Here is a 15,120-nt window from a genome sequence, read left to right as displayed (position 1 = left end):
AGGCCCTAGTGGAAATATTATTCCTATTGCTTTTTTCCACCCTATTAAATAACTTCTAAACATTCCTATTTATTCTACAGATTACTGCTTTTGTAGGTTGTCTTCAGGACTTGCAACTGGGCAAAGTATTCAGAATAAATGACTCCTGCTCTGACAGAGTGGCTCAAGTATTAGCCAGAAATGAAGGAAAATCAATAATTATTGAAGTTTTTAAAGCTCAAGGAACATTATAGGATAAGGATCATAAAAGATATAAAAGGTAGAAGAAGGAATGGAATGTTCATGCATGAATAGCCATTGCCATCCTGAGCTCAGAGCAGCTGAGATTACCTACAGCCGTGGTTCTCAACCTTCCTAACACTGTGACCCTTTAATATAGTCCCTCATTTAAATTACTGTGCTAAGTGATCTATAAAACAAAAATGCCTCTCACCTGTAAGTCCAACTTACCCAAAGACAGAAGAAGGGGGAGGAGGAAGGGGTATGGAAGAGGGAAGAAAGGGGATAACATTTGAAGTGTAAATACATAAAATATCCAAGAAAAATAAAATTTTTAAAAAAGATAAGCCACCTTGTATTTTTTCTTCTGTAAACAAGCTTGCTTGCCCCAACTGCACAGGGCGTGCTTTTGCTGACAGGCAGGAAGACATCCCAATGTATCTTTGTCTCTGACTGGATAAAAGTGGGGAGTACTCAGACTATGGGTTTTGCCTTTCATAAGCCTCTGATTAATTCTGCTACATCATGCTATGGGAATCCTCGATACAAACCTGGCTGGTGTACATGGTCCTGGCCAGTATTTAATAAAGCTTTCTTCAAATCTGCCTCAATAATTGTGGTAATGGTCTAATTCTTGCCTGGTGGTATTGACATAAGCACACCCATGAGTGTTGTTAGCCGCTGTTGTCCATATAAGATACAAGCTGCTTGCATCACTGATTACTTTGTAGTGGTCAGTGAGCATTTCTGTTTGACAAGTTAGTTTCATCAGAACTGTCTTCATGCCTGGAAAGCATCCATCTCATTTATGAGGCATAAATGGTCTTTCTCAATTTCCTTTATGACAGAAGATTATGAACTTCTAAACTGATATAACCCAAGTTGTATAACCCACTGGCCTGTACTTGAAAATCAGTGACTCCCCCAAAAGAATGTTTAATCATATTTAATTATTAAGTTCTAACGTCTCTTTCAGTCTGCTTCTACACAACAAAGGTAGTTTGAGTTCTAAGATATGTATGAAAACTATCCTTATAGTAATTCTTGACTCCATGTTAGATGGAATTATTTTCCAATATATGAATAATAGAAACCAAAAATACAAATATTTATATTCATATTGCTAACTGCATCTACCACCATATTTAAAAGTATTTGGATATTTTTTGTTAAAGAAAATTGTTATACAATGCAATGTAAATATATTTATCAATAGAATTAAAATTTTAGATTATTTAGAAGATAAAAAAATGTATTTTCCAGTCCAACTTGGTAGGAGTCATTTACTTCACTATTTAGGACATTGCAAAAGTCTACACTTCTGTTTAATTACAGGTTATTCTTCAAAGCATCATTGGACCACAAACTGTACTCTCTATTTAAAGCATAAACATCACTGATAACTTTAAACAGTGAAGTTATACCTGGCAGTAAATTGACAAACTTTACTGATGTACAACCTTCAAATTCAGTATAATAATTTTTTTTTATAAATTTGCTTGAGAAGATCCTTAGATATAGATATGCACTTCCATAGTTGTTATTAAATTTATTCATCAAAGTAACAAAAAATATAAGAAATGAAATAAAATTAGTATTTTCCAGTTAGAATTTGTCCGTCATTCTGCTTTCTCCATTAAAGTCTTGAGGGCGATAGCTGCAACCGAAGTTCTGGATACAGAAGGACGCTTGCCTACGCTTTTCTCACACTGACAGCTTTGACAGGAAAGGAAGGTAAATGGATGGTGGCCGGGAAGAGTCTGCATGACCTTGAGTTCTTAAAATATGTGCCAAATCAAAAATATCGTATCAGGCAATGTTAGGAAGAGGATACTTTTTCTAAATAATAATAATAATAATAATAATAATAATAATAATAATAATGAATTTTTAAAAATTGAAATACAATGATATCTTTTATCTTCATCATCTTTCCTTCATCGCCTCTTCCTTCCCCCAAGCCCTGTCTCTTCCTCCTGTCCTTCCCCTCCCCCCTATAGTTATACATATCCACAACAGACTACTTCTGGTGAGCAGCTTTCCTTAGTTGCCAGTTACTCTTTGTCTAGGGTTGGGACCCGCCCCCATGATTTCCCCCCTCCTACATTAGCATATCTGCTGTATTGCCCTTGGTCCCTTCTTATTTAAGTACTCATATTGAGGCAACCAGTGAAGATGCCCTGTGGGCAGATTTCCTAATCCTCTATCTCGTCCAGATTTTTCTTCCCCATCTCCTGCTGTAATCCCTGAACCTTACTGGCAAAGATAAAATGTAGATTTATCCCTGGTGCTGGGTAAACCCCTATCAGCTGTTTACTGTACTTTAAATGTATGTCTACTAGGGAACAAAGAAGCCGGTGTCCTACTTTTGTTTCAGGTTGGAGTTTTACAGCTGAAAATCCAGTTTGTCATTGGCAAGGAAATCAGTCTGCCTAGTATTGACTGTGCCGACTGACTTATAGCACCTTGACTTGCTTGTAAGTTACCATCTAGGCAGTAAGGCATCTATCCATAGACTCAGTTTCCATAGCAGTGGAGATGTTGTCCAAGTAAGGCAGTGGCTGGTTTAACTCTTGCCTTATTAGATGTGTCTGCTATCAGGTAGGGAGGCTGAGAGTAAGATGTCTTTGTATCATCTATCTATCTGTCTGTCTGTCTGTCTATCTATCATCTATCTATCTATCTATCTATCTATCTATCTATCTATCTATCTATCTATCTATCTAATCTGTCTTTCATCTATGTTATTATATCTGTAGTCCCAAGGCAATTAATTTTATGATGGTTCAGTCTTAACTATTTGAATAAATCTGACTTTCAACAAACCAATCTCAAATGAATTAAAATAGGCTTTCTCTTCAGAAAATATGTACTGATTAGGCACAATGGCAAAGTTCATGCTCAGATTATGAGCTACTAGTGTAGAGAAAATGCAAAAAAGTCCTCTCTCATGGGAAAATATAGGTTCATACTATTCATATATATATATCTAGGTTTATATATGTTTGGACAAATCAGGTTGGCCCACTTGTCTCTGGGTGTCTTGGATTAGATAGCTTTTCAGGCCACAGTCTTTTGGCCTTGAGAGAGGCAGAGGAGGAAGAACGCAGGAGTCAAGATATTCTTCACTTTATTTACACTAGATTATATTGGATAGAACAAGTCACATGACCAGATGTATTGCTAAAGACTAAGGAAGTCTTAGTCTTAGAACTATGGCAAACATATGCATGAGGAATTTGACATCAAGGGTATGAAAGAGCACAATTGCTTCAACTACTAAAGTTCAGAAAAGAGAAAAATTGCATTGGCTATGAACAATTTGCTTATAAGAACTAGGTCTTCAGCCTTCATTTTTTTTTCTTTATGGCTGAATAATTATTACATTTCCTCTTGACATAAGTATACCTTACATAAAGTCGTAACAGAAGGGTCAGGAGTAGAAAGGCAATGATAATATATTTCTACAGTTAGAGGGAGAAGGATTTTATTTCAGTGTAAGAGATAAGCTAATCAAAACGTTAATAATGTTTCTAGTTATTAATAATGACTTTAATAATGAGATTACAGTCATTATCGAGAGACATGAAACAAAATATTTGCAAGAGAAGGTCTTAAAGCAGTTATTTCAGACATTAGTATTAAAAACAGTTGTTCAAGACTTATTCAGTAAACAGAAGGTCATTGAAGAATTTTAGTAAAATAAATGAATATTCTGATTTTTATCTTAGCAATGCTATTCTGGTTGTATATTCAGTATGAACTCATTACCATAGCTATAAAGGCAAATGAAATCAGACCAGCCATTGGATAATCTTAGAGCTCTGTGGAAGCACATGCTGTATTCCATTATTAATGCAAATGCAGTGATGTTCAGTTATATGTACACTAAGCTTTTATAGACTATTTGGAAGAGGCTGAAATGTATTTATTAAAGAGAATGGAATGTTTGGTCTTCATCTTAATAAAATCATATTTATTCCCTGAGCATCTTCATGGCTGCTTCTTCTAGGATGTCTCTTCTTTCCTTAACCAGGTACACCTCCTCCATTACGGCCAGCACATGCAGTCAGGCAGTGCACACCCTCTGTGTCAGTCTCCACGGAAGGCTGAGCCCTTCTCTGAGGTCTGTGGTTTGCATGGGGCATCTACTTACTAAAAGACAGGACACAAATCCCTGGCATCAAATTTCATGTAGTGTACTCTAAAAGTCTTATTTTCTCAGGTTTAATAAAAAATAAATTTGAATTATGAAAGTAAATAAATTTTTATTTTGAAATGGAATCATATAACTGGGGAGACTATCCATTTTTTTTTTAGTAAACTGTTTTCACTAAAGATACTTTATATGTATTTAGTCATTAAAATGACTTTGTTATTTTACATACAACAATAAAATGAGCAGATGGGTGAGAGATACCATAAAATACATTTGCCTGGACTTTGCTGTTAGTCATACTATAAATAACTGAACTACTACGTTTTAGGGAAAAAAACATGCCATCTTTTTATCAATAGTTTTTGAGAGTAAACTACACTTACTTGACAAATATTAAGCACTAGTACTTTAAAATATAAAATATGAATCACTGAAGCAATTAAATCACAACTCCCAAAGTTCATTAAAGCATTAGAAAAACCAAACTAAGGATGTCTCAATTAAGGATGTTTCTTTTTATTCAATTAAAAAAATAAGCTCTGTAAGACAATAACCCTGAAATTAAATCCAGTAATAAATGCAGGCTTCTGAGCCAGGAATAATTTTTGAAAATAGCTACTCATATTAGAATGACATTAATATTTGGATGCAGAGTTATATTAAGTTTAAGTTATACATTATTTAATTTGAAGACAAGCATATCCTTAAAGAGTTTTAGCATTTCAATAATCTTAAGATTGTGTTCTGATCTATATCTTCCTTTCAGAATATGAAATGTGCTTATTATTCTCATCATCACAGTGATTGGATAGGTTAAAAATTACATTTGTTTATTTACCCTCTGTGTAAGTGCATGCTGCTGTGGGCACGCTGTATGTCTGGGTCAATGCCATGGGTGTGGAGATCGGAGAACAGTCTGTGGGAGTCCTACCCATCATGTGTGCACCAGAGATTGAGCTCAGGTTTCCAGGCTTGACGATAAATGTCTGGACCTGTGGAATCACCTCACCAGCTCTGCATGAGAACTTTAAACTCTCTATTCCCATTTAATGATCTTCATCAAGAACTGCATTTGTCATTCAACCAACGCACAGACACATTCACTTCCACCACTTAGAACTAGTAAGTAAATATGATCCTACAGAAAAACAGCACAGGCGAGGAACTCTAAAATACATGGGGAATTTTTGTCTCCACAATATCATTTTTATCATATAACATCTTGGCATCCTAAATATATATTATTAAAAAATATAATATGTGGTAATGGTTTAAATGACAAGGGATATGGTCAATAGAAATAAATAAATAGGAACAGTATTGTTGAAATACTACCCATGTAATTTCTGGAGAGAATGAGTTTGAAGAGTATGAAATTGACATGTTGGAAACTGATCTGGCAGGATTTCTATCAACTTGACATAAGCTACAGTCATCTGAGAGGAAGGAATCTCAGCTGAGAAAATACTTCCATGAGATGCGGCTATAGACCATTTTCTCAGTTAGTGGTGGCACCATTATGAGTGAAGCCACCCCTGGGCTAGTGGCTCTGGGTTCTGTAAGAAATCAGGCTGAGCAAGTCAGGAAGAAAAAGCCAGTGAGGAGCATCTCTCCATGGTCTCTGCACCAGCTCTTGCCTCCAGGTTCCAGCCCTGACTGAGTTCCAGTCCTGACTTATTTCAGTGATGAACAATGGTGTGGAAGTGCAAACTTAATCCTCTACTCCCTTGGTTGCCTTTGGTCGTAGTGTTTCATAATAGCAATAGAAACTTTAACTATGAACTGGAAAAGGTAAAAAAGAGTAAAAATTTTAAAAGTGTGAGGTGGGGGTTGGGAATTTAGCTCAGTGGTAGAGCACTTTCCTAGCAAGCTCAAGGCCTTGGATTCAGTCCTCAGCTCCGAAGGGGGGGGGGTAAAAAAAGTGTGAACATGCACATTATAAAAGAAAACTCTTGCCTCTTACCTCATCAAGAGGATTATGCATAATGTGAGAAAGGAATATTCTCATTCTTTAGGGAAATAGAAATTTGCGTATCACTTTAGAATGTACAAATCTTAGAGGCGATCATTATAATTTTTAGGGCTTTATCTCACAAATACACTAAGTTGAAAATAAAATTGGGTCTTTAATTGGGTCTGAAAAAAGAAAAATATGAGTCTGTGTCATTGCTATCAAGAACACTCAAAGACAAACTATATTGACTGTCTGTAAGCTTATATATTTTATTTTTATTTACCTATATATTGTCATATTTTACTTACTATGTATTTAATTATTATATAGTATTACATTTCTTTGTCTATATGTATTTTTATTTATATAAATATTTGTATAACAAATTTTAATTTATTATACTTATATATTATGTAATTCATACTTATATATTATATAATTTATGCACATATAAAATTTTATTTATTTATATTTATATAAATATTTATATATTTTTATATTTTATTCATTTATACTTTATATTTTATAAATTTAAAAGATATTCTATCACTAATGAAGAATTTGAATCATTTATTTTACATTTCATGTGTATTTAAAATAAGCAGCCTGTAAAATGACAGCAATGAAAACCTATTGCTTTCCTTCCTCACCTCTAGTCATCATATGAAAAGTATCATTTATTTTTTTACTATGTAATAGTTATAACATGGGATAAATTTGCTTTTTACAAAGTGGCAAAGTACTATATTTTTTTCTGTCCCATGGTTTTGTTAATCAGATTATTAGGCAGACACAGCAACTAATGCTACTTTGCTACTAACTAGATCCTAGGCTAAAAATTTATCAAGACAACATGCATAATGTTCACCATACATGGACACACAGACACATACACATACACACGCACATACACACACACACAAACACACACACACACACACACACACACACACACACACACACACACACAAACACACATCCCTGAAGCAGGGACAGCATAGTGTGGGCCTAAATGAGTGTTGACTGTTGCATAAGGCTTCTGTGTATAATTATATATATTTTTACTGCACGCTTCTCCTTCAGGAAATGTTTTCCCTGCCAAGGTTAATGACTCCATGATAATTAGGAGCAGCATGATTCTGAGAAGTGCGAATGTGTCTAATGTTCCTCAGCAAAATGTTAATGCTCTGACCTTCAGGACATCCCTTAAGACTGTGGGAAGGAAGTTCAAGAATATATAATTTCTCAAGTATGCAAAATATAAGGATGCAATATGAATTGTATGAGGGCTTTCACAGACCTAGAAAGCCAGAGATGCTGCATTAATGAGTCGTTAGGGGGAAAGGAATAGTTAAAAAACAAGGCTCATGGTTCAAGTAATAAAGAAGCAGCAGGAGGTGAGAGGATAGTGGTCTCAGGTTGGGATCCCACCCAGTTAAGATTATTGTTTGTGTTTACAAAGGTGGCAGATCTCTGAGTTCATTTGCTGTGTTAAATATATATATATATACTTGATGTCTTTTTGTAAGCATAAAGGGGATAAGATCATAAAATGCTTACTTGTAGAATAATCAAAAGGGAATCTGTGGTAAATGACCGAATTGATATGTAACAAATAGACTGGGGTTTGGTCTGACAGAGCTAGAACTGCTTGGAGAGCTAATTTTTCTAGCAGCTTTTTCTGGCTTTGGTCAGAAAACCAAAAGCTTCTAAGACACCTAACACAACTCTTTTTGAATTTTCTCTAGCAGGAAACCCAAGAGTTATTCAGAGAGGTATTACAGCTCTTTCAGAATTTTTCTAGCAGGTTTTTCTGACTTTGGCCAGAAAATCCAAGAGCAATTAGAATTCTTTTGGAATTTTTCTAGCAGTTTTTCTCACTTTGGTCAGAAGACCCATGAGCTATACCTAGAGAGCTGTCTAGAGAGCTATCTCAAGCAGACCACAGAACTGACAGCTTGCGCCCATCATTGACTTCAAGTCAATTCTTTTGCTGCTCCCAAACATCCCTTGCTCAAGAACCCCAACCAAGCTGAGGCTGGTTCTTGGCAACAGATTTCTGATCTCATATAAGGAGTTCACTTTATGACAAGAAGAGGTGTTTATAGTAGCTTTTCAATAGCATTCATTTACTTAGTTCTTATATGTGAAAGACAGCATGAAGAAAGAGGCCCCTAGGGTAAGAAAGATGAAGAGTTTAAAAAACAAGAACCTGATATTCTTAATTAAGTTATGTATTGAAAACGGTCCTATTGCTTCAACATATTGGATCCTCTATGTCCCCTGTGAAACAGTTTTTTTTTCATGACTCATGGTCATATTATATACTTTTTTTCTTTAACAATAATTTTAAGTTAGAATCTTATAGAATCATTGATAAATATTATCAAATATTTTTAGGAAAAAAACCACACATACTCCTATAAAGAACTTGCTAGAAAGTAGACAGAACAATTGTTAGGTAGGTTTCACAAGTAAGGAATTTGGAGCGGAGAGAATTTACATCATAATAACTGAATTGTTATAAACCCCAGTCGAGGTCCTGAACTGGAATAGTAACTGAGGGGGTAGTCTTTCAAATAGACAGTTTTCTGGGTTCAAGTATTAAATCTAGAAGCAAGTGTCAGGGTTTGAATATTGTTTTTGACTCTCAGTATTGCTTAGCAAACACACATAAATGTAGACAGACAGACATTCATGCACAATGACAGACATAGTCATATTCACAAACATGTATGACTGTATGCATGCACATATAAATGCATATATATATATGTATTAGGAATGCATAATCTGTTGCAGAATTGTTTAACATTTAGTAAGTTATTGTAAATATGATTTCCTGCCATAATGCAAAACTAGTATAAATAGAAGAGATTTTATTATTTCTTTTTATATCAATTTACTTTAATATAGTTGCTCAGAATCTTATGCTTAAAGTTATGTGTCTGACAGGATCGTAAATAAGAGATTTTAGATAATTTTAATTGTGCCTCAATCCAGTTTGCTTTTGTATAATGTGCAGCTGGACAAGATGGTTGCATTCAGAGTGCTTCTGCCGTGGAAGGAAGTGAGGTTGAAAATACACAACGGTTTATCTTACCCAGTTACTTTTCTTTGATACTTAGTTTGTTTTCAACACTTGACTGTTACAAATACTGCTGTAACGAGCATCTGTGCACATGAATCTTTGACCTCATCTATCTCGCTGCACATTTCTAGAAATAAATTTAATTGCCAAAAGATGTCCATCTCTATCTAGTATGAAATTAGTTATGATTTTCACCATAATTACAGCTTTTAATCTTCTTGCAATTCTGAAGAATCACACATGACAGACACTATTCCAGACTTTATATAATTTGCAGTCTTAAGACTTCTAGTTTTTCATTACAGAGGAAAACCATGGACTCACTCTCCTTAGGGTAGACTGAAGCCCATGCAGCAGATCCGACAGTGACATTTGCCTTCAATAGAGCTCTAGAGACCAGGCCTGCTAATAGTCAGTGCTAGCCTAAGGAAGGGCCAGTTCACCTTAACTCCCTGCTGAGCTATGAACTCTAATAGATACTGGGACAAAGGGCAGATATTATCTTCAGTTTTGGGTCAACTGATGAACTCACCAAGTGGCAAAGGACAGATCCAAACCCTTGGTGACACTGTCATAGATAAGCTCAGAAAATAGATATAAAACAAAACCAAAAGTCATGAATGTGGGAAAGGTACTCATAGTGGGAGGCTGATAAAGATGGGGGAGAGTTGAGAGCAAGCAATGGAAACAGTAATCAGGATGCATTACACATGTATTTATGAAATTCTCAAAGAAGAGATCAAATAAAAAGATAAGCATACAATGCAGTTCGTTACTCAGTGTAGGCCTCTTGGCTTCAAAAGAAAAGGCAAAAAAAAATCATCACCATATCACCATCATTTATGGGTGCATAATTTAACAATCGTTTAGAGACAACCTGGATCCAATGATCAGATGTGTTGTCACATGGTCTAGATTTATTGCAGTGAATTCTAAGAGGCCAAGGAGGATCTAGTTAGTACTGCCCCAGTGTGCAGGCTGGTTATGTGTGTCACCTTGATAGAAACTAGTCATTAGAGAGGAAGGACTCTCGGTTGAGGAAACGCCTCCCTGAGATCCAGCTGTAAGGCATGTTCTCAATTAGTGATCAATGAGGTAGGGCTTAGCCAATTGTGGGTGGTGCCATCCCTTGGCTGGTAGTCCTGGGTTCTCTAAGAAGGAAGGCTGAGCGAGCCAGGGGAAGCAAGTCAGTAAGAGGTACTCCTCCATGACTTCTGCATCAGCTCCTGCCTCCGGGGTTCTGTCCTGTTTGAGTTCCTGTCCTGAATTCCTTCAGTGATGGACTATGATGTGGAGGTGTAAAGCCTAGATAAAACCCTCCCAACCAAAAATATTCTTATTAAGCCATTTTCTCTTTTTTTAATTAAGTTCTTACCTTTGTTCTCTTCCAATTTGCCAATTGTTCTGGGCCATGATGAATCAAAAGCATGCATAATTCTTCCTAAAGGTCTAGGTCCTAAGTTGTGCAATGGCTCTCAACATGAATGAGAAACTTTCTGTTTCCTATTTTATACAGATTCCTTTGAGAAAGTTTTTCTTGCCTGCCTTCAGGAATAACAGTCCTTGCTACCTTTCTATGTAAGATTTTGAAGCAGACTGGAATTTTAGCTATCATGTTTACAATGAGGTCTACTCAGGTCAGCAAACCCAAGTAGTAAGTCTGTATACTAAACCATTTGAGCACAAAGTGACTCTGTGCATAGTTCTGAACTCTAATACACAGGTACATACAGCACAACACAATCTACCACTATCAGAGGCACGCGAAAATATTAGTGGAATCACACTAGTGCATTCGTTATAAATAATTTTGATCTCAATCTAAGTGAAAAAATGACTATTAACAGATAAGGGTAAAGTGATGATTTACAATTCTTACAAGATAAAATTCTCTGTTAAATATGGCTGGTTAAAGAATGTTAATTTTCATTTGTGTATGACATACTGAATTGTTTTCTACTCTGACCTATATTGTCTATGGCTAAAACAGAAATACTGAGAAACGGTAAGTTACTGAAAATTCCTAGTATATTTAGCAGTTAGGAGAGGCTTCATTTCTGATGGTGATAGGATGGATGCCATTTTAAAGCAATTATTTTCTCAGTATCATTGTATCTTAATGAGAAGAAGAATGAATTTCTATTTGTCGCCAGCTGGAGCTCAAATGTAGCTTTATTTAATTATGCAAAATACTACTCTGAAAATTTGTTAGTACACATTTAACATTTAATTGGGATGTATTTATGCAATCTTTCACAATATTCCGAGTTGGCTTCATAAAAGATATGTGTTAGTTAAATAAAACTAAGATTTTTGTGTGATTACAAATAAATTAATGTTATTTAAAATGAAAATGCCCAGTCTCCTTTCATTTTAAAATTATTTGAAATCCATATATAATCGCATCATTTTCCTTCTCCTTCCAATCTGTATCATCTTCTACCACTGTTGCTCTTGTTATAACATACATGCATATATATTCAAATACACAGGCACACATGCATACGCACACAGATACACATATACAGTTACTATACACACATACATATCACTGGGTACACAATCACATACCCAGGAACGCATACACATACACACACACACACACACACACACACCCCACACACCCCACATGCACAAGGCTCATTCATAAATATATAAATTATAGACTGCTCAGTCTGTATAATGCTACCCTCATGTATGTTTTCCATGCTGACCATTTGGTATTGGATAACTAACTGATGTACTCCTCTGTGAAGAAGCTTAATTGTCCAGGGATCAGAATTCCTCTGGTGTGTAGAGTTGAGACTTTGTGAAAGTCCTCATTTACATGGTAGCATGTCTTTTAGTTGTTCTTCTTCAGGCCTTGTTTAGGAAGCATTTGGCTGAGACTTCATGAGTACCACTTCCCTGACATTTCTAGGACATGCAATCTAGTAGCAGACATCATGTTTCTCTGGTTCGTACTATCTTTCACACCCTTCTTCCACAATGGTCCTGAGTCTTACGTGTAGGAATAGAGTTGTCGATGGATTTGTTGGGGCTGACTTCTGGATAATAATTTCAGTTACAAGTTTTACTGGGGCTGAATTGGCTTTAACCTATGCAGAATATTCAGCTGTGAGGATGAGGAAGAGTCCTGCACCATTATTACGGTTCTATGTCATGATGCTCAAAATGGACACATACAGTTTGTGTTCATTGAACATATTTTATATGGGCTTACCATGATGCAATTAACAATGATGATATGTAATATGGGAAAGACAAGATTCTGAACTCAGATTCTTAGAACTGGGATAATTATTGAGCATGCTGACGCTTGAGAGCATGTTCTTACACTCTGTTCCTTAGCTTTCTCATCTGTAAGATTCTGAAGATGATAGCAGTTATTGTCATTAGTAAAGATCTTCTGGAAACACACCCGAAACATGGGGGCGTGTGGATATTAGCAACTAGCTAAAATAAACCGAAAAAGCAAATCTTGAGTGTTCAAGATGGAAAGAAGATGAGCAGGAAAGACTGTTCAAGGACATAATATTGGTAAAAGAAAAAGAAACAAATCTGGCCGAAAAGGTAAAGTCAAAATTATATGAAATAATTAAATAGGAAAGTATAAACAAATTCAAAAGTGATATGTCATAAGCATAGCAATATGTAAGGATTAAAACTGCAGCATTACTGTTCTAAAAGAAACTTAAAATTTATGTCCAGGTACTCTCTATATAGCATTAGCCAAAAGAAAACTTAAATTGCTTTAAGACGTGACTAGTGTTTGCTGCAGATTTTTCATAACATACAAATCTAAAGCTTTAGGCTATTTTTACAGGAAAATGGCTCAGTTGTCATAATTATGTAATTCCTCAATCTTATGGCTAGGAGAATAAATTTCAAGTTGGAGTTTGGTTCGCAAAAAGACATAGTTTAAGATGCATGTAAATAGAAGTATGGACATGTATGTATAAGACTAGAAGATAATGTGTACGTTTGTAACTAGAAGACATGAGTGTGTGTGTGTGTGTGTGTGTGTGTGTGTGTGTGTGTGTAACTAGAAGATGGTCCCCCCGTGTGTGCATGTGTGTGTGCATACAACTAAGGGAACCTACATGAGCACACTCTTCTCCCTCAATCCTCATAAGGATGAAGTAGTAAAGGCTCTACTATACTGCATTGACAACCACTGAGATTCATTTTCTTCACATGATTGTCTGTCACTGCTCTTAAAGAGCAATACAAATTACTTTAAGCACTGGATACCATCCATGTCCTTTTGGGTCTGAGTTACCTCACTCAGGACGATATTTTCTAGTTCCATCCATTTGCCTGCAAAACTCAGAATGTCCTCGTCCTTAATAGCTGAGTAGTATTCCATTGTGCAAATGAACCACAATTTCTGTCCCCATTTTTCTGTTGTGGGACACGTTCTCACTAGTAAGTGGATATTAGCCAAAAAAATAAAAAAGTACAGAATACCTAAGATATGGTCCACAGAACTGAAAAAGGTCAACAAGCTGAAGGGCAGAAGTGAGGACGCTTCGGTCCTACTTGGGAAGGAGAAGAAAACAACCACAAGGGGGAAGGGAGGAAGGGACAGGGGAAGGGATGAGGATAGGGGTGGGGGAAGAGGGGAACATGATCAGGTATTGGGTGGGGAAAAGGGATTGAAACCCTGAGGACCAGCAGAAAGAATGGAAACAGGTGACCTGGGAGGAAGGAGGTTGTGAGGGCCATCCAGAATGTACCAGAGACCTGGGAAGTGAGAGACTCTCAGGACTCAAAGTAGGGTGGGGGCACCCTAGGTGAAATGCCATACAGCGGGGAGAGGGAACTTGTTGAGTTCACCTGCAGCAGAAAGGCAGGGCATCAGTTTAGGGATGGAGTTGCTATCCCACAGCCGAAGCTCTGACCCCTAATTCTTCCTGTCTGAAAGAACTGCAGGGATGGAAATGGAGAAGAGCCTGAGGGAAAGAAGGTCCAGTGACAGGCCCAAAGTGGGTTCCAGCACAAGGGGAGGCTTGACATCATTACTAAGGCTATGGGGTGCTCACATAAAGGGACCTATCCTGACTGCCTTCCAAAAGACCCAACAAGCAGCTGAAAGTCAGATGCAGATATGTGCACCCAACCAATGAACAGAAGCTGCTGACCCCTGTGGTTGAATTAGGGAAAAGCTGGAGGAGGGTAAGGAGGAGGGCAATCTTGTAGGAGGACCAGCAGTCTCAATTAACCTGTATCCCCGAGATCTTTCAGACACTGGATCACCAACCAGGCAGCAAACACCAGCTGAGATGAGGCCCCCAACACATATACAGCAGAGCACTCCTGGGTCTGGGTTCAGTCAGATATGATACACCTAACCCTCAAGAGATTGTAGTCCTCAGGAAATTTAGAGGTCTGGTGGGGTGGGTGGGGTGGGGACATCCTCATAGAGTTGGGGGGATGGTCTAGGATGTAGAACTGTCGGAGGGTGGACCACTAGGGGGACAAAATCTGGAGTGTAAAAATAAGCAAGCAAGCAAGTAAGTAAGTAAGTAAATGAATCAATGAATGAATAAAAGCACAAAACATTGGATACTGTGTATGGCTTTCTCTGGATATCATATTGTCTTAAAAATGAAGAAGAACAAAGAGAGAAGGAAAACACGGATGATCATAAAAGCACCATTCATTTGAAATAGGTAGATTACAATGTGAGAGAGC

At 36.7% G+C, this 15,120-nt stretch overlaps 1 protein-coding gene and 2 non-coding genes across 4 annotated transcripts in view; 2 read left to right on the top strand and 1 right to left on the bottom strand.

The window, feature by feature from the left end:
- The window catches only part of Khdrbs2 (KH RNA binding domain containing, signal transduction associated 2), a 449,495-nt gene that overhangs the window by 88,640 nt on the left and 345,735 nt on the right, over positions 1-15,120 (bottom strand). The window lies entirely within an intron of this gene.
- Positions 8,106-8,169, top strand: LOC116899794. The gene has a single exon (XR_004387799.1). It is a non-coding gene; the product is annotated as a U7 small nuclear RNA (small nuclear RNA).
- On the top strand, positions 8,170-8,231 carry LOC116899803. Its single transcript, XR_004387805.1, has one exon. It is a non-coding gene; the product is annotated as a U7 small nuclear RNA (small nuclear RNA).

This window comes from Rattus rattus, chromosome 4 (genome assembly GCF_011064425.1).
Source record: "Rattus rattus isolate New Zealand chromosome 4, Rrattus_CSIRO_v1, whole genome shotgun sequence".
In the NCBI taxonomy this organism is placed as follows: Eukaryota; Metazoa; Chordata; class Mammalia; order Rodentia; family Muridae; genus Rattus; species Rattus rattus.
The sequence above is the reverse complement of the archived record's forward strand: the minus strand, read 5'-3'. Positions and strand labels throughout refer to the sequence as shown.